The sequence below is a fragment of the Ambystoma mexicanum genome, chromosome 8 (genome assembly GCF_040938575.1).
Source record: "Ambystoma mexicanum isolate Mex_15411 chromosome 8, UKY_AmexF1_1, whole genome shotgun sequence".
Lineage (NCBI taxonomy): Eukaryota > Metazoa > Chordata > Amphibia > Caudata > Ambystomatidae > Ambystoma > Ambystoma mexicanum.
The window spans coordinates 59,146,004-59,165,962 of NC_090929.1; the positions used below are offsets into that span (position 1 = coordinate 59,146,004).

Here is a 19,959-nt window from a genome sequence, read left to right on the forward strand (position 1 = left end):
CGCACTTCTCATTATCCCTCCCCGTTAGCCAGGGAGGAGGGAGGAGGAGGACCTTGCCCGAGTTATCGGCGTGACTCCTCCATTTTGTGTTTTCTTCGTCATCACTTTCAGAGTGGGTGCAATCGGGGTTGCTGTTGACTCTGGAGGTGTGGGTAGGCTGGGGCTACCTTTACCCCTGAGCAAGTGAGTGTGTGTTAAGTGGCATGCCGCAGTATACTGTGATGTAGCCCATGCAGGATGAAAAAGCAACTTGAAATGGTGGCATAGCTGTGATGGGTGGCGGGGGGAAGCTGGCATATTATGATGTGGTGTGCCGGGAGGGAGCATGGCTGAGTAAGAATGCTTTGCCAGCTGGATACGTCGCACTGTACTGCATGCATGAGCCGGGAAAGCCACACAGTGAGCGTGAAACCTGCCAGTGTTGACGATGCGAGAGTATTATCCCTCCATGCTTGATTTCCAGTGTATACACCTTAGCTCTGTGCACATTTATTTATTTATTTCTCTCTATTTATAAATAGCTTTTGACAGAACTACATGTACAAGAAATTAAGTAAGTGCTACCAAAATGGCCTAGGATAGCAATGGTCGTGAAGCTATGGTTAGCGTTTAGAAGATGCAGAAATCAGCCATTGCAGAACCCAAAGACAGAGGTATAGGATTCCAGAATGTAGGAGCGAGAAGAGAGAATGAGTGGAAACTGGTCTGAGCACAGGGAGGGTGAGGGACAGCCGAGGAGAATACACAGCGATAAGGGAAGGAGGTGCAAGGCCATACCTAGAAAATGAAGCTGGAGACTGGCAGAGAAACCCAGAAGGAGAGATACGAGAACAAAGAGGACACGGAGAGAATATGTCAAAAGATACTGCAGGAGAGAGCGTGTGTGCAGGGGGGCCCAAAGGAAGAGTGCAACAGGAGCTCAGGCATGAGAGCGAGTTTTTTCGCATATTGCAAGGGATCTCTACCTGAAAGAAAACAGAAAAAAAGAACGCAGTCGAAGTAAACAGGTTTTTTGGGTCAAATTACAAACATGTTTTGGGTTTTTAGCACTTTTAAAATAATTTGGGGGAGATCCCCCACCCCCCACATCCCCCAGCCTTAAGTTATACCCTTAGCCCATCCCATCTACATTTTAATAAAAATGTGCAAAAAATCGACCAAACATGTCGATCTTTTCAGCCCCGTTGTTTTCTGATTCGGTTTTTTGGGCATCACCTTTTGTAAGAGGAGAGTGTAAGAAGGGGGGGGGGGCTCTGCAGATATTGTACAGCGGAAGATGAGAAGAACGAGCAAATGTGATCTGAGAAAGTGGGTGAAGGATCACAGGTGACCCCAAGATTCCGAGTGGAAGATTAAGAATCGGGAGAGCGAGTCAGGAGTGAAGAAAATAGGAGAAGCGGGAAGGCAGTGAGGGGAGGGGGCAGCAAAGAAGAGCATCACCGCTTTGGGGGAATTGGGATGGAGAGGATGAGAGCATCTAGCGCTTAGTGGCAGAAAGAAGGAGAGAGAGACACATGAAGGTGGCCCGAAGGAAGAGAGCGAGAAGAACCGAGACTCTTTAGCAGAGAAACGGCAGCGAAGGGCAAATGAGAGGGTATCGGGGGGAGGAGGAATGGTGCAACGGGAGAATAGAGATGGGCAAAGACTGAGCCTGGGGCCACACCCAAGCGTAGGAGAAAATACATAATGCCGGGGGAAAGAGGACTAGTGCAAGGGGAGAGTAGTAAATAGCCATGGACTGAGCCTGGGGCCCACCCAAGCAGAGGAGTAAGTGACACAATACTGGGGGTAAGAGGACTAGTACAAGGGGAGAATAGTAAATAGCCATGGACTGAGCCTGGGGCACACCCGAGCAGAGGAGTAAGTGACACAATACTTGGGGAAAGAGGACTAGTGCAAGGGGAGAGTAGCAAATAGCCAAGGACTGAGCCTGGGGCAGACCCGAGCAGAGGAGTAAGTGACACAATACTGGGGGTAAGAGGACTAGTGCAAGGGGAGAGTAGCAAATAGCTAAGGACTGAGCCTGGGGCCCACCCAAGAGTAGGAGTGAATGACACAATACTTGGGGAAAGAGGACTAGTGCAAGGGGAGAGTAGCAAATAGCCAAGGACTGAGCCCTGGGGCCCACCCAAGCAGAGGAGTAAGTGACACAATACTGGGGGTAAGAGGACTAGTGCAAGGGGAGAGTAGTAAATAGCCATGGACTGAGCCTGTGGCCCACCACGCATAGGAGTAAATACACAATACTGGGGGAAAGAGGACTAGCGCAAGGGGAGAGTAGCAAATAGCCAAGGACTGAGCCTGGGGCAGACCCGAGCAGAGGAGTAAGTGACACAATACTTGGGGAAAGAGGACTAGTGCAAGGGGAGAGTAGCAAATAGCCAAGGACTGAGCCTGGGGCCCACCCAAGAGTAGGAGTGAATGACACAATACTTGGGGAAAGAGGACTAGTGCAAGGGGAGAGTAGCAAATAGCCAAGGACTGAGCCCTGGGGCCCACCCAAGCAGAGGAGTAAGTGACACAATACTGGGGGTAAGAGGACTAGTGCAAGGGGAGAATAGTAAATAGCCATGGACTGAGCCTGGGGCCCACCACGCATAGGAGTAAATACACAATACTTGGGGAAAGAGGACTAGTGCAAGGGGTGAGTAGCAAATAGCCAAGGACTGAGCCTGGGGCAGACCCGAGCAGAGGAGTAAGTGACACAATACTTGGGGAAAGAGGACTAGTGCAAGGGGAGAGTAGTAAATAGCCATGGACTGAGCCTGGGGCCCACCACGCATAGGAGTAAATACACAATACTGGGGGAAAGAGGACTAGCGCAAGGGGAGAGTAGCAAATAGCCAAGGACTGAGCCTGGGGCAGACCCGAGCAGAGGAGTAAGTGACACAATACTGGGGGTAAGAGGAAAAGTACAAGGGGAGAAGAGTAAATGCCCAAGGACTGAGTCTTGGGCCCACCCAAGAATAGGGGTAAGTGGCACAATACTTGGGGAAAGAGGACTAGTGCAAGGGGAGAGTAGTAAATAGCCAAGGACTGAGCCTAGGGAACACCCAAGAATAGGAGTAAATGACACTATACGGGGGGAAAGAGGACTAGTTCAAGGGGAGAATAGTAAATGGTCAATGGCTGAGCCTGTGGGCACACCCAAGCGTAGGAGTAAATGCACAACACTGGGGGAAAGAGGACTAGTGCAAGGGGAGAATAGTAAATGGTCAATGGCTGAGCCTGTGGGCACACCCAAGCGTAGGAGTAAATGCACAACACTGGGGGAAAGAGGACTAGTGCAAGGGGAGAATAGTAAATGGTCAATGGCTGAGCCTGTGGGCACACCCATGCGTAGGAGTAAATGCACAACACTGGGGAAAAGAGGACTAGTGCAAGGGGAGAATAGTAAATGGTCAATGGCTGAGCCTGTGGGCACACCCAAGCGTAGGAGTAAATGCACAACACTGGGGGAAAGAGGACTAGTGCAAGGGGAGAATAGTAAATGTCCAGGGACTGGCCCTTGGGGCCCACAGAAGTGTGGGAGTAAATGACACAATGCTGGGGGAAAGAGGATTAGCGTAAGAGGACAATGGCAAATGTCTGGGGACTGAGCCGGAGGCACACTGAATCGCGGCGTCAGGGAAGGAGGAGGAGGTGTGCGGTTTCCGGGGGTGGGGGGAGGGGCAGGCAGTGATGTGGGCGCCATGAAGATGCACGTTTGCTGGGTGTATAGGCTGTGTAGTGGGGGCTTCCCTTTGCTCTTGTTCCCTATCTCCTATAGTATGGAATGCATTACAGACAGTTTTGTTGTGGAAAAACTATAGGCCGTAGGCATTTATTTTCTACAGAAAATACACAACCAAAAAATACATAACTTATGTGCTTTTGGGCACTTTGTGTCCAGGGTTGGAGATGCCAACCTTCTCCTCAGCAAGTCTCTGTTACCCTCGGGCATCTGTTTCTGGACAATTGCTGCCTACGACTTTCTTCTACCGTGTAACAAAGTAAGTACTCGGCGTTCCGGCTCCTCCTTGCTTCGTCTTCTTTCGTACTTGCAGGGTGGGTTGGGTGGCAAAAAGTTTTCCTCTCCCCCTTTTCCAGGCCCTAGAAGCTTACCCGAGTGAGGTGAGCTTCTTAACTGGATTGTGCTTTCCCCTTCTGTTGGGCCCTACTTATACCTCTTGGCCCTTTTGTTATTCCCTTTGGGGGCCGTACTTCCCCCAGCCCCCCTGCCGTTTCCCCTCACACCTTTCCTGGTGTTGTTGGCTGCTGCCCTGGCAATGCTGGGGTGGGGGCACCACCTGGCTGCCCCTCCCCTTGTACTTTCACGCCATTTCGCCCCCACCCCGCGCCTAATCCCCCCAGGCCCTCCATCGCGCCGTACTTTGTATGGCCCGGGGCCTGGGGCAAAGGCTATTTCCTGAGTTCACTAGTGGAACGCTGACTTTTATTCTGAAATAATTCAGCGCTGCTATTGTGTTCGTCCACCTCATTAGGATTTTGGTACATAATGTAATCGGGCCCCACATTTTATGAGGCACGTTTATGAGCTGGGAACTCTGCGAGCCTCACTGGCCTCAGTCTTTTTTCTGGGATCTTCTTTCCGAGAGGGTCTTTAAGCGTCACGAGGCCTTAGTCATATCTTCTGAAACTCCCATTCCGGTTACTCGTGCCACCTTCATGTTGCTTCAGCCACAGCTGTGTGTCATAGTCCTGCTTTCCACTGTGTGGCTGGCACAACTAATGGAAACACCTGATTGATGGCAGAGCTGGGCAAAGCTGGCCACCCTTGGTGGCAATCCCAGTTACCCAGAAGGATAAATATCAGACTATATGCTCCTTCCCAACTAAGACTTGCACGGTGTCAACTTGCCTAGAGTCCCCCAAGCAGTGATTCCGTTTACAAAGTGCACTGCCCCCAGGGGCAGACTCGCCTACACTAGCCAAGAGCACTCCCTGCCCTCTCACTGTGCTTCTCAAGGGCAGACTCGCCTACACTAGCCAAGAGCACTCCCTGCCCTCGCACTGTGCTTCTCAAGGGCAGACTCGCCTACACTAGCCAAGAGCACTCCCTTCCCCCTCACCGTGCTTCTCAGGGGCAGACTCACCTACACTAGCAAAGAGCACTCCCTTCCCCCTCACCGTGCTTCTCAGGGGCAGACTCACCTACACTAGCCAAGAGCACTCCCTGCCCCCTCACAGTGCTTCTCAGGGGCAGACTCGCCTACACTAGCCGAGAGCACTCCCTGCCCCCTCACCGTGCTTCTCAAGGGCAGACTCACCTACACTAGCCAAGAGCACTCCCTTCCCCCTCACCATGCTTCTCAGGGGCAGACTCACCTACACTAGCCAAGAGCACTCCCTGCCCCCTCACAGTGCTTCTCAGGGGCAGACTCACCTACACTAGCCAAGAGCACTCCCTGCCCCCTCACAGTGCTTCTCAGGGGCAGAACCGCCTACACTAGCCTAGAGCACTCACTGCCCCCTCACCGTGGTACTCAGGGGCAGACTCGCCTACACTAGCCAAGAGCACTCCCTGCCCCCTCACTGTGCTTCTCAGGGGCAGAACTGCCTACACTAGCCAAGAGCTCTCCCTGCCCCCTCACTGTGGTACTCAGGGGCAGACTCGCCTACACTAGCCAAGAGCACTCCCTGCCCCCTCACTGTGGTTCTCAGGGGCAGACTCGCCTACACTAGCCAAGAGCACTCGCTGCCCCCTGACTGTGCTTCTCAGGGGCAGACTCACCTACACTAGCCAAGAGCACTCCCTGCCCCCTCTCTGTGGATCTCATGGGCAGACTTGCCTACACTAGCCAAGAGCACTCCCTGCCCCCTGACTGTGGTTCTCAGGGGCAGACTTGCCTACAATAAAAGTATGGAAGAGCCTGACCGGCAGGTGCTTCTGGAAGGCCAGTAGGTCTGGGGCAGAGTCAGTCAACATCGGACAGAGCTTGGCCCTCTCAATGGGCCAAAAGTGTAAAATCAGTGTCTTGGAAGCAGAAGTAGTTCAGTGGGTTAAAGCTGCACTTGCAGACAATCATTTTGAAAAGTGTAGGTCCCGGGTTGATATCTTGCCCACCCTGAAAGCAGCAGAGTTGGGAAATAGTCATAACCTAGGCATTTGTCCATCTTTGTACCATCACACTTGCTCATTCTTCTTTGCCTCTTTCCTCTCCCACCCAGTAAGGTGCAGAATGACACATATTTATTTTCACAACATAATAAATTCATAACACTGCACACAACTTTGTGAAATAGTTCTGAAGGTGCAGCGACTTCTCTGTGTCCAAAACCTGCTGCCCCCTTTTTTGAACAAAGTCCACAGTAGGTCCAACTCCCCCACCCTTTGTGTCTGAGCCCTGCCTGCCCTTGCAGCTGTTCCTGGTCTGCGGGAGTGCTGTTTTTCCAGAGGAAGCTGAGCCCTCATTGCTACCACCAGACGCCCCCGCCGCTTACGCCCTCAAGAGGCGCCGGTCCTGAGAAGAGCGAAGACCCTTACGGCTTTCCCATGGCTCATCGGAGTCTGTATCTTGTCACTGTTCGCCAAAACACTGCCTCGCCATCCTGCGACATCAACGGCCATGCCTTGTCGTACTGCTGTTCCTAATGCAGGGTGGAAAACAAAAACCAGTCCTTCTGCTTGGGGCTGGATGCTCCTGCAGCACGACGCCCGCCGGCTTATATGCCGCTTGGCACGCCCCATTCCTTTGTCGCCCTTTGCAGGCTTTTGCTTTCCTTTGGCACACTTGCCACAACCCTCCCCCTTACCCAGGGGGGAGGGAGGAGGAGGACCCTGCCCATGTTATCAGGGCACCTCCTCCATTTTTCTCCGTCATCACCTTCAAATCTGATGTCAGCGCTTTAAGGCTTTGTGGAGCTAGTTCCATAAATAGAAAGGCTCCGACCTACGGTGCAGGGCTTTTTAAAACAATTTCTCTGTGCCACAGAGCATCTCTTCCCAGACTGATGGAGGATGCGTGAAGAAAGGAACGGGGTGTAGTACCCTGGGACACAGTGATTTATCCTGGCAGGAGCCCCCGCCCTCTCATACACACTTAGATTGGGAAGGTTTGCGTACACAGGTTGTGATTCAATGGGGCAGCGTGCGCGGCATTTTGGAATGAGCCACCCTGCAATGCAGGGCTGCGTGACTCTGTAGAGGAGGTACCAAGCACGATTCCCACTCCTACAGCCCATTTTGAAGTACCAGGAACATTCACGCCGAAATATGTGACGTATGATGAGCAAATAAACCAGCAGAGAGCCGCAGTGGGGCTCTGTCCAGTACCTATCAGAAGAACAGCACCTGTTGAAGTACCGACACCTAAAAAAACCTGGACAGTAAGGTACCCATAGAGGAAACCATATCAACACATGAGACAGAATGACGATTGTCAGAATGCAATACCCGACGAAGCTAAAAAGATACTAAAGGAATGAAGGAAGACGAATGATGACATCACAAGAACCGGGACTAGAAGATATGATGACCTGTGAAAAATGAAAAGAGACGAAACACCATGGATAAGTGACATCCTGAGCCTAAAGTGAAATAACTGATGTCAAGCTGTCAAAAATGATGCCACATGTATGATGAAGATATTCAGTTAGTTTAAACGTGTACATATGCAAGGAACCGCAAGAAGCAAGAAATCATGAGACTTGCTTATGCTTAGTAGTAAAATAGATTGCGGCAAGCGCCACCTATACATATTTCCCTCAAAAGGAGCACTTTATAGAAGTATAATTCCACTATACACAAGAGCAGAACCAAACAAAGGTTACTAAAGGTCTCAAGAGGAGAGCTTCGCAGCAAACAAATCGAGAATTAAAGACAGAAAAACTCAGACAAAGGTAAATCGTGCCAAAAAACCAAGATCATATTGGCTGAAATAGACCAACAGTGGATACAATTAATGAGAAGATGAACAGAGTATTCTGTTCAGAAAGGTCAAGATAAGCCACAGATGGCAGACTACTGGCAGAATTAAATCAAATACACGAAATTGCATAAAGAATAAGACGATTTCACGGTGTCGGAATCACGTCACCGAGCAAGCCAAAGGGATGAGACTTTCACACCTACGCATGGACTCTTGCCATGCCCAGATGTCTTAAACTTTTCAAGACCAAGAAGCATACAGACTCGAGGCCAACCACAAGGAAATAATTGACACATGACCACTGAGGTGATGATTGATTGTAGCAATGATGGAGGGAAGCTGGGGGCGCAGACGAGGTCCCTGCACCTGGCCGGCTATTCTGCACGCTGCTAAGCAAGTGGAAAAGTATGAGTGGGGTCAATGCCGACCCAATCATAGTGGACCAAGTAATCTAGGCTCCTATAGTCAGTAGAACCAATGAGACGTCATACTTTCAACGACGTCTACAGTAGCCATTTTAAAGGAAGGACTTAGATGTCCCACCTGACAGTGTTTATCCAATCCCCACTCCCGTTACCATATACAGATATAGTGCATATTTTAAAGTTACCTTCCTAGAACCAATAGAGTCATATCCTAAAGTTTTAAGAGTTACACATCGGTGATGATGAGTTTTTGGTATAAATGATGTGTTTTTTCTGAAATTAATTGGAGTTGAAGAGAGAAGGAAGATCGAGCGATTGCTGATATTCATGAACTCCCTGTTTTTTGCACTTGTCATTAAATGGACTCCCTTTGCCAAACTATCGGGTTGTCATTATTGATTTGATGCAAGATTAGTAATCTGCATCCCCATCCATCTCAAGGGTGCTATTGCTCATCTTAAAGTGCTGTTGGGAAAACCCCAATCTTATGGGCCGGCTGGGGTCCTACTGCACACTAAATGTTCTGTGTGATCGGAAATGAAGGAGGCCTGTGTAACAAAATGACTACTGCTGTGCAAAAGTTCAAAGATGAATAAACTCCTCTTCGGCCCCGCACTATGACTAAACCAGCAGCGATCCCAGTCGCAAAGGGGCACAGGCACAACATGAATGGTACACCGCCTTCACCTCTCAGGGTAGCGCGGGCCGAGGGCAGGCTGAACTCGAGAGCGGTGTGAGCCAGCAAGGGAGCATCCGAAACAGCAATAGTAGAATAAGTGCCCAAATAAAAGAAAGGTCCGATCAAGGTTTTATAGTTTTTAGTTAAATTAAATATACAGACACACAAATAAAAACACTAGCAACCCATATAGGAAGAGGCAGAATATGCACACTTTTGAATGAAAATGTACTCTGAGTCTGAAGACCGGGATAGACAACCAATAGTTCTGCGGCAATGTACACCGTTCAAAGGTTAAGCTTCAAAAACTTTAGGGGTGGGGTCTTAAATTGTCTCTACACCCCTTAAAAACATGCAAGGGGACAGACCCACTGTCTCTTCCTCTCAGTGGGCTCAACCGCATCGAACCATACTTTTATGCACTTTCCAATGAGTTCAGGCAGCGCCGAGACGGTCAGGTCAGTTCGAGGCAGTCCAGCCATGTCATGTCGCTCTGTGGCAGCGATTGGCTAAAATCAGCTGAAGAACAGGCAGACATTGGTCCATCGATGGCTCAAGGTAGTCACATCAGTTTGACGAGGATCAGTGATGCAATGCAGTTCTGCAGCAGTGATCGGCCCGAAGACAGCAGAGTGCAGGATGGTTAAGTCAGTGGCTCAAAGCAGTTCCAAAAAGCAACAAGTGTCAGAGGTAGCTCTGGGGGTCCTGTAGCGGCACACAATGGTTTGAACGTTGTGTCGGCTCTAAGGTGGTTCAAGGTGGGAAACAGAGCTGCTCCTTGGCTTTTTGGTTGCTGTGCACCCAATTCAGGGTCTCCACAGAAAGGTGAGTGATTAGTCGGCTCTAGATTTAATTTTATTTACATACCACTATATGACAAAGAGATATACAGAAATAAATTAAACGGTACAATTCATGAAAAACAACTTGAGAAACAAACATTAACAGTCAAGCAAGTCCGTTTTAAGGCATGAGCAGGAAGCAGGTAAAGAACACAGTGCTCGAAGAGGGAGAAAAAGCGTGTTCCAGTGTTTGGGGGCCAAGAGAGAGAGAGCAGAAGCAGGAGTTAGCGCAAGGAGGACGAGGTACACGAGATTCAGAGCGGAGAGAGCATGGTGGGACAAAGAAAGAAATAAGAGAGAAAGATAGGGAGGGATAAGATTATGGAGACGTTTAAAGACCAGAGAAAGGAAGTTAAAGAGAAGACACGATACAAAAAGGAGCCAGTGCAGTTAGGCAAGAGCAGGGGCAATAGATTTTTGAGAGGATAGAGAAAATATAAGACACACAGCAGAGTTGTAGATAGAGTGGAAGGGAGAGGGATGAGTAGCAGGGAGGCCAAGGAGAAGAGAGGAACAGTAGGAGAGGCATGAGAAAATAAGAGATGAGACAGTCATTTTGATAGCAGAAAAAGAGAGAAAAGGTCGAGCCTTCCGGATATTAAAAAGGTGAAAGCGACAGGAGTGGGAAAAGAGTGGAAATATGGGGAGACAGAAAGGGAAGAGTCAAGAACAGCAAGATTCCGGGCAGACTGAGAAATAGGGAAAGAGGAAGGGGGAAAGAGATGAAAGGGTGAGGTAAAGGAGGGGGCAGAGTAGTGGCAGGGGAGAAGATAACTTCCGCCTTGAAGGGATTGAGATGAGGAAGTAGCCGGGCATCCAAGACTGAATAGCAAGAAGGCATGGGGTGAGAGTAGAATGAATAGACGGAGAAAATGAAGAAAAGGAATGAGAAAGCTGTGTCTCATCAGCGTAAAGACGATGAAAAGGTCAAAAGAAGAAAGACGAGCGGCAAGAGGAATAGAATAGAGAGAGAAAAGCAGGGGGGCAGGACAGAGCCGTGGGGTACAGCATACAGAAGAGGAAGGGCCAGCCCAGGTTACCGAATAAGTGCCATTAGAGAGATAGGAGAGAAACTCATTTATAACTGAACCTCAGAGACCAAGAGTGGAAAGGTATTGAAGAAGGAGGGAGTGATCACAGGTGTGAAAAGCGGCTGACAGATCAAATAGAACCAGGGGAAAAGAAGGCTTAGAGTGGCAAGCAGAGAGAAGTGTGTCGCAGACGGAGAGAAGTGCGTCGCAGACGGAGAGAAGTGCGTCGCAGACGGAGAGAAGTGCGTCACAGACGGAGAGAAGTGCGTCACAGACAGAGAGAAGTGCGTCACAGACAGAGAGAAGTGCATCACAGACGGAGAGAAGTGCATCACAGACGGAGAGAAGTGCATCACAGACAGATAGAAGTGTGTCACAGACAGAGAGAGAAGTGCATCACAGACAGAGAGAGAGAAGTGTGTCACAGACAGAGAGAAGTGCGTCACAGAGAGAAGTGCATCACCGACAGAGAGAAGTGCATCACAAAGAGAAGTGCAGTTTCTGTGCAGTGGAGAGGGCGGAAACTGGATTGATGGATAGGAAGGAGAGGGACAGTCTTGACAGGAGTAGAGACTTGAGAATAGATGATACACTTGAGAAGTTTGGATATAATGTTTCAGAACAAAACACGTCAGTAGTTTGAAGGGAGAGAAGGCTCTAGAGAAGGTTTTGTAAGGATAGGAAGAATAGAGGCATGTTTAAATGAAGAAGGAAATGTAGAAGACTGAGGGTAAAGGTCAAAAGTAGGGTCAGGCCAAGGTGTTGCTTGGGGGGGGGGGGCTGAGGGTGCTATAGCCCCAGTAATTTTGGTGGTAGCCCCGGATAGAAGCTCAGGGGCTACAACCAAAGGCTGGCTAGTCCTGAGTCCTGACATTCCCGATATTACTGTAGCCCCGGATCTTTTCCAAACCTAGCAACACCCCTGGAGAAAGAAAGGGATACGTTTTGGGAATAAGAGAGGAAGGAAGCCAGTCGGAGAGAGAGGCTGTAGAGTAGATTTTGGAGAGAAAGCAAGAGATGTCGGCAGAAGAAAGGGGAGAAAAGGAAGATAGAAGAGAGAGATGGGGGATTAGGAGAGGGGAGGGAGGGGAAGAGGAAGACAAGACAATAGATGAACGAAGAAGGGTGACTTTAGAAGAAAAGAAAGAAGCAAGGTTGGAGGTTGGGAGGGAAGAGGAAAGAGTAGCATCAGGGGAAGAAGTAGGAAGAATATGATTGCGGACCTTGAATACATGGCGGGATAGTCAAGAAGGCTGCGATCGAAGTGTTGTTTGGCAAGTAGAGCAGTGTCATAGAATGGAAAGAGGAAATATTAAGAAGGTCACAAGGGGAATAGGGATTTCCTTCAGCAGCGTACAGTGCAACTCTGAGAATGACGCAAGGAATGAAGAGCTGGAGTAACCCAAGGTAGAGGAGGCTTTCATGAAGGAAAGAAAGAGGAAGACCGGTAAATAGAATGAAGTGTATCAAGATTAGGATGCTAACAAAGAGGAAAAGGTGTCGACTGAAAAGGATGCAAGAGCATCCAAGGAGGGAAGGGAAGGTGTTAAAGAAGAAATACATAGGGAATTGTCAAAGGACTAAAGGTCAAGGTGAAGTAATGAAGAAGAGAGAGGGTGAGGGGGAATAAGTGAGAACGAAAGAAAAGAGTGGTCAGAAAGATAAACAGGAAGTGCTGAAACTGAAGTAAGGGCAAGCAGAGAAGAGAAGATGAGGTCCAGAGATGAACCATAGGTGTGGGGACCGGTGCAAGATGGGAGGAATGGAAAACAGCGTGAAGTGGAATGGCTTAATGGGTGGAGGAAAGAAGAGGTTGTAATGACCTAGAAGAATTGAGGGAGCATCAGTGACAGAAGAGAATAACGTAAGAGATCAAGATCATTACAGAAGGAGTTTGGAGGCTTGGCGGGGGGGCGGTAGATCAAAAGGAAAGTGACAGTGAGAGGCTTTGTGAAACACGAGAACTGATACTCAAAGGACGGAAAGAGAGGAAGGTTGGAGGGAGGAGGAAGTATGGTATAGGAAGACTGTGCTGGGATGGTTGCTACAAAGCACTTGAAGGGACTGCCACCTCCGGTCGGCAGGATCCTGGTTACCAGTGTTCAGGCAGAAGGCAGGCCTTATCCAAACAACAATTCACCCAAATGGTTCTGGGGGATGGGTGAGAAAAGGGTCTTGCTCCCTCCTTGGAGTTCTTTACCTTCACCTCTGTGCAGAGGACTTTTGGTAGACTGTACCCCAAGAAGGTGAAACATTCTTCTTCTGATGTCCGAAGATGATTCAAAGATGATTCCTCAAAAGTGACCAAAAGATGGTTCAATTGAACGGGGATGTCACCCCATTACACAGTAAATTTGGCAACATGGATTGATCCATTCTAAGCCCTCTTGGAGGGATTCAATTGTATCTGCTGTAACAAGAGTATTTACCTGGGGATGTCAGTCACAGAGTGCTTTGTCTGGAGAAAGAGGGGAGTGGGGAACAGGAACTTTGGATGCTGTGGGAAATCCCAAAATGGTGAGCTCCCTCTCTTGCTGGCAATTTCTCTCCTGGCCTACTCAAATGACATGTTATTTATAAACTGCTTACCCCTAAGTGCTCCAGATACAACATACATACATACATACATACAATATCACCCAACTGAAGTTGGTACTCATTTATCTACCTCAGAAGGATTAAAGGCTGAGTTAGCCTTGCCAGGATTCAAACCTGCAGATCACACACAGATCACAGCATTGAATGCACAACCCGCTGAGCTATCTTGCTGGCATAGTCTAGCCCCTCCCCTCACCACTGTCTGCCTACATCAAAGTGACTCCAGTAATTAGCACCCTGGTGTGATCCTCCATTGTACTCACAGGGCTTTCCTTTGACGCACTAGTCCTTTCCTTTCCTGGTTTGGGTGAATCTCAGTTTCGGACAGCTGAAACACTGCGGGACCTGAGAGTTGATTTGAGTCCCTAGAAACCAGGCTGGCAATCACATCACATCAAAATATTTTGGCCATTATAATTGTACATTGCCAGAGCCCACAATATTAAACCAAGCATGTCTTGTACATATCATTACTCACACTGACGCCTCTCTCTCCTTCTATCTACTTTCCCCTCTCTTCGTGTCTTTTGCTCTTTTCTCTCTCCCTTTCTCCCTCTTCCCCTTCTCTCACTCTCTCTCTCTCTCTCTCTCCCTCTCTCTCTCTTTCTCCTCTCACTCTATCGCCCTTTATCTCTATCCTATCTCTCTTTTTGGCTCTCTATGTGTTCACATTTTCTTTGTCACCATTACATCCCTTCTTGCATCCTCCTCCCACGTTCCTTTGCACTCTTTCACTTGCTACTGATGGATATAAATGAAACCTGCAATCAAAAGGCAAACCTCTTGGCGTAGCCAGTGCTTGCTGTCTATGTGACCGCTATCACCAGATAGCTTCTCCTATGTGTGAGAAACGTTAGCCAGGTTTGTTTTGGAGTTTCTGAGAGGCGTTACCCAGTTTATTTGCATGCATGAGAACTTTTCATAAGGATAATTTACTTGAATTCTGAGAGCTCTTTACTGAAGACAATGGGCCTCATTACGAGTTTGGTGGTATTCCAGCGGTAAATCTGCCAAAAAAAATGCCAAGTTCAATTACCATTTCTGCCACTTGGTCCTGTGGAGTTAACACAGGATTCAAGGGCTGGTAATTCCCCCTTTTTTAGAATCCATAGGGCTCCAGGGGGATTTTTGGATGATTTACCGCCAATGGAATTACCATGCAGTAAATCCAAAGATATTGGAGGTCAAGTGGAAGATTTATCTCCGGCAACAAGCTGCCGGCGAATCTTCCACTTCTCCTCTGAACATGGGGGATTTACTGAGCTGTAAACAAGCTGCCGGCGAATCTTCCACTTCTCCTCTGAACATGGGGGATTTCCTGAGCTGTAAACAAGCTGCCGGCGAATCTTCCACTCCTCCTCTGAACATGGGGGATTTCCTGAGCTGTAAACAAGCTGCCGGCGAATCTTCCACTTCTCCTCTGAACATGGGGGATTTACTGAGCAGTAAACAAGCTGCCGGCGAATCTTCCACTTCTCCTCTGAACATGGGGGATTTACTGAGCTGTAAACAAGCTGCCGGCGAATCTTCCACTTCTCCTCTGAACATGGGGGATTTTCTGAGCTGTAAACAAGCTGCCGGCGAATCTTCCACTTCTCCTCTGAACATGGGGGATTTACTGAGCTGTAAACAAGCTGCCGGCGAATCTTCCACTTCTCCTCTGAACATGGGGGATTTCCTGAGCTGTAAACAAGCTGCCGACGAATCTTCCACTTCTCCTCTGAACATGGGGGATATACTGAGCTGTAAACAAGCTGCCGGCGAATCTTCCACTTCTCCTCTGAACATGGGGGATTTACTGAGCTGTAATTTTGCCGGCAGTAAATTCACCAAAAATGTATTTGGCGCTGCAGAAAAACAGTAATGGAATTACTGCCACTGTTGTCCCACACCATCACATTTGTAAAAGGGATATTGCCAATGACATTTTTCTGTGTGTGGCAGGCGTTACTGGGATGATTATTCTTAATCTGACAGGGTGTTTGGTGCTTTAGTTAACACACATTTGAAAATGGTACATTTAGATGACCTAAATTTGATTACAGCAATAAAACATATATGAAGTTGGGGGGAGGATGAGAACAAAATGCACCAGCAGCGTTTTTGGGCAAACAACAGACCCATTGTCAAAAACCCCTCACCCTTAGAGGGCCAGAGGGCTGGTAAAAGCAGAGGATTTCATTTTGGGTGGGTGAGAGCCCCTTGAATTAAATAGACGGGTAAGGGGCTTGGAGGGTGATTGAACTGTTTGCAATGTGTGGGACACCCTCCCAAAGCATGGGAGTTGAGAGCTTTGTTGTCAATGACTTGAAATTACATTTTCTTGTATCTCATAGATAGCGTCAAGGATATTTTTCTGTATATGAGAGCCGTTACTGGGGACATTTTTCTGGATCTGAAGCATATATCACAGACATTTTCCAGTATAAGAGAGGCGTTACTGGGGTTGTTTAATTTAATTTAGAGGGTTATTGTCAATAAACCTTTGCTGTATGTTAGTGGTTCTCCAGGAATTATTTTCCTTGTATTTTAAAAACTTAACCAGGGACATTTTCCTGTCTGGGAAAACTGTTTCTGTGAATGTTTTCCAGCAGGTGAGTTCGGAGAGGTGTACGGTTGTTAATGCCATTTCCATGAGAGATTTTACCAGGGACGTTATCCTGTGTGTGAGAGGCATTACTGGGGATGTCCTTCCTGGATATGAGATGTTACTTGGAATGCTTTCTTGGATATCAGAGGCATTACTGGGGATTTCTTTCCTGCATATGCGAAGTTACTTGGAATGTTTAATGTATATGAGAGGCCTTACTGGGTATTTATTTCCTGGATATGAGAGATGCTACTTGGAATGCTTTTGAACCTGTATAGGGCCGTCTAAGACGAGGTGGCACTCTTATGGGAACGATGGGGATGCAGAAGTTGCTCAAACATCAATAAAAAGATTGACTCAGGAAGTTGGCAAAGGGTACGCTGTTTTATTAACAATTATCTAAAACAGGGTGTGCAACGGATATCGATGGACGTCTCATAGCAAGGCCTCACCGATTTTCATAAAAAATGCATTTATATAGAAAATATTTGTCATCTTTGAGGTCACACTACATGGCAAACTGTAAAACTTCAACTGGATTGTGGAAGATCTATGTGAAACATCTACATATACTTGCTATGGGGTGTGTGGTTGGGATTGGGTCTCTAGCATCAGGTGGGCAACTAAGCCCTCCTCTAGTGCAAGTCATCTTCATCGTCATAAAAGACGCAACGATTTATTGGTTCACAAACTATAGGGCTCTTTGATATGTGGCCCTCTATAATTGGTTGGCACGCTTGTACCCTTCTGGAATATTCCACTTGCTAGCAGCACGCAAGCTGGTACCTCAAGTGTGGGTGGGTAGAGCTTGTCCATCCCTCCCCACCCAATTACCCCAACATATACTATCACTCTTACTTTCTGTCATGCAATTAGCCTTCGAACATGGCCGTGTACACTGCACAACTCCTGGGAATAAAAGGGAGTATGAATATACTTGCATCTTCTCGCCTCAGTGTCATCTGCACAAGTCTATTTTCATCTAGGTCACATGACCGGAGACCTTGTTTCGAGCATGATGTTTTCCTGTACATGCAAGGTGTTACCAGGGATGTTTCCTTGTACATGCAAGGTGTCACCAGGGATGTTTCCTTGTACATGCAAGGTGTTCCCAGGGATGTTTTCCTGCACATGCAAGGTGTCACCAGCGATGTTTTCATGAATGTGCAAGGTGTTCCCAGGGATGTTTTCCTGTACATGCAAGGTGTCACCAGGGATGTTTCCTTGTACATGCAAGGTGTTCCCAGGGATGTTTTCCTGCACATGCAAGGTGTCACCAGCGATGTTTTCATGAATGTGCAAGGTGTTACCAGGGATGTTTTCCTGTACATGCAAGGTGTCACCAGGGGTGTTTTCCTGTTTGGGGGAAATATTACCAGGGATGTTTTCCTGAAGGTGGGGAGTGTCACCAGGGGTGTTTTCCTGAAGGTGGGAAGTGTTACCACACACCCGTCATGTAATGATACACCCACACATATGGTGCATATTAATGCAAACCCAAGGATGGGCTAAGAGGGTGTTTGTGCACATTTTACCCCCACTCCAAGGGCAGTACTTCAGATGTCCAGACACTGGCCTTGGCCATGCCTTTCAAAGATACTGGCCTGATAGTCACCCTGCACTGCAGGCCTTTGAGAGTTACTGGCCAGACAGGCGATCGACTCTGTCCCAGTGCTACCAGACTTTCAGAAGCACTGAATTGGTGTGTGACTGACCCTGTCCCATCTCTAAGCCCCTTCCTGACACACTAGACCGACTTGCAGGGAACTCTGTCAGAGACCTGACTGCCATTCAGAGACACTTTCATGTGGCTGACTCTGCCCCGGCCCCCTGCCTTTGAAGAGGTCCCTGGACCGATCTGCAGGGGACTCTGCCGGTGACCTGACTGCCATTCAGAGGCACCTTAATGTGACTGACTCTGTCCCAGCCCCCAGGATTTGCAGAAGTCTCTGGACCGAATTTCAGTGGTCTCTGCTAGAAACCTGACTGCCATTCAGAGGCACTTTCCTGTGACTGACTCTGCCCCAACCCCCTGCCTTTGCAGAAGACCCTGGACCGACTTGCAATGGACTCTGCCGAAGACCGACTGCCATTCAGAGGCACTTTCATGTGACTGACTCTGCCCCGGATCTCTGCCTTTGCAGTGACCTGCAGTGGACTCTGCCGGAGACCTGACTGCCATTCAGAGGCACCTTAATGTGACTGACTCTGTCCCAGCCCCCAGGATTTGCAGAAGTCTCTGGACCGAATTGCAGTGGTCTCTGCTAGAAACCTGACTGCCATTCAGAGGCACTTTCCTGTGACTGACTCTGCCCCAACCCCCTGCCTTTGCAGAAGACCCTGGACCGACTTGCAATGGACTCTGCCGAAGACCGACTGCCATTCAGAGGCACTTTCATGTGACTGACTCTGCCCCGGACCTCTGCCTTTGCAGTGACCTGCAGTGGACTCTGCCGGAGACCTGACTGCCATTCAGAGGCACTTTAATGTGACTGACATTGCCCCAACCCTCAGGATTTGCAGAAGTCTCTGGACAGACCTGCAGGGGGCTCTGCCAGAGACCTGACTGCCATTCAGAGGCACTTTAATGTGACTGACTCTGCCCCACCCCCCTGCCTTTGCAAAAGTGCCTGTCCGCCGAAGACCCGACTGCCATTCAGAGGCACTTTCATGTGACTGACTCTGTCCCAGCTGCCTGCATTTGCAGAATACCCTAGACCGATCTTGCCAGAGGCCTGAGCCTTTCAGAGCACTTTAATGTGACTGACTCGTCCCGGGCCCCTGCCTTTACACTGACCTGCAGTGGACTCTGCTGGAGACCTGACATAGGCACTTTAATGTGACTGACTCTGCCCCGGCCCCCCATAAGTCCCTGGACGGAGGCCTGATCCTTTCAGAGGCACTTTCATGTGGCTGTTTCTGCCCCCCGCCTCCCGCCCGGGCTTTACAGAAGTGTTCTGCCTGGCCTGCGTTGCCAGCGCTCCCTGGACCGTGGCTAGGCCCCTGCGTGCGAGGGCCACGGCAGCCCACCGCCACCGCCCGCCACTGCCCGCGGCAGGGCCTGGCACGCCGCTCTCTCGTCTAAATGTTTGCTTTTTGTTTACTGTTTTGGCGCAGACAGTCACTCGCTGGAAAGGTCGTGCCGTCTGGAAGGGGGGCTGTGTGGGGGCCCGTCTGGGCCTCATCCGCTGCAAGACACGACATGCAAGGACTTCCCCTCAACTCGGCTTCTGACTCTGAGCCCACCCCTCGACTGAGGCCGGGCAATACCTTCCACCTGCACTACTTCCGGCTCTCGGGCACAGGTTACCAACACCCGTGGGGTTATGCCCGTTTCTGGATTGAACCCCCCACCTCAGAGTACAGGGGGGACAGCTTTATTCCCAACCCCCCCCCTGCTGATACTCAACCATCTGCACTGGGCCTTTCACAGTCTAGTGTCTCGCTCTTGAGTGCCGACGTCGTCATCATTGTGGGGTGGGGGTTTGGAGGGCGGGCACAGGGCTAATTCCGCCGTGTTGGGGGCCTGCCCTAGGCCACCGCCCTATTCGTGTCGGGAGCACCCGACACAGTCCCTCAGTGCGGCGATCACGCCGCCGCGGGAAAATGAGTGGGGTGTCATCCCACCCACTCAGTGTCACCCAGCACACTGCAGCCCCCGGCTCTGGGGGCACCCAGACCGGGGTTGTAGCCTCCAGCCATGCTCAAATGGCCAGACCACCCAAGGGGGGCGGCGTTGCCCAGCAGGGACGCCGTCCTCGTGCAGGCCCCTGTCCCTGGGTCTCCTGCACGTGGTGTGGCACCAGCGTGGTGCAGAAAGAACGACACCGAAGTCCTTTGTGGGAGTGACTCCCGAGCCGGAAACGGCTCGTATCTTTTATTCAGTTGGTCACGTGGCTACTGCCGCGTGATCCATTACAACA

General features: G+C 49.4%; 1 protein-coding gene across 1 annotated transcript in view; it reads left to right on the forward strand.

Annotated features, from left to right (window-relative positions):
• The window catches only part of LAMC3 (laminin subunit gamma 3), a 1,037,231-nt gene that overhangs the window by 115,886 nt on the left and 901,386 nt on the right, over positions 1-19,959 (forward strand). The window lies entirely within an intron of this gene.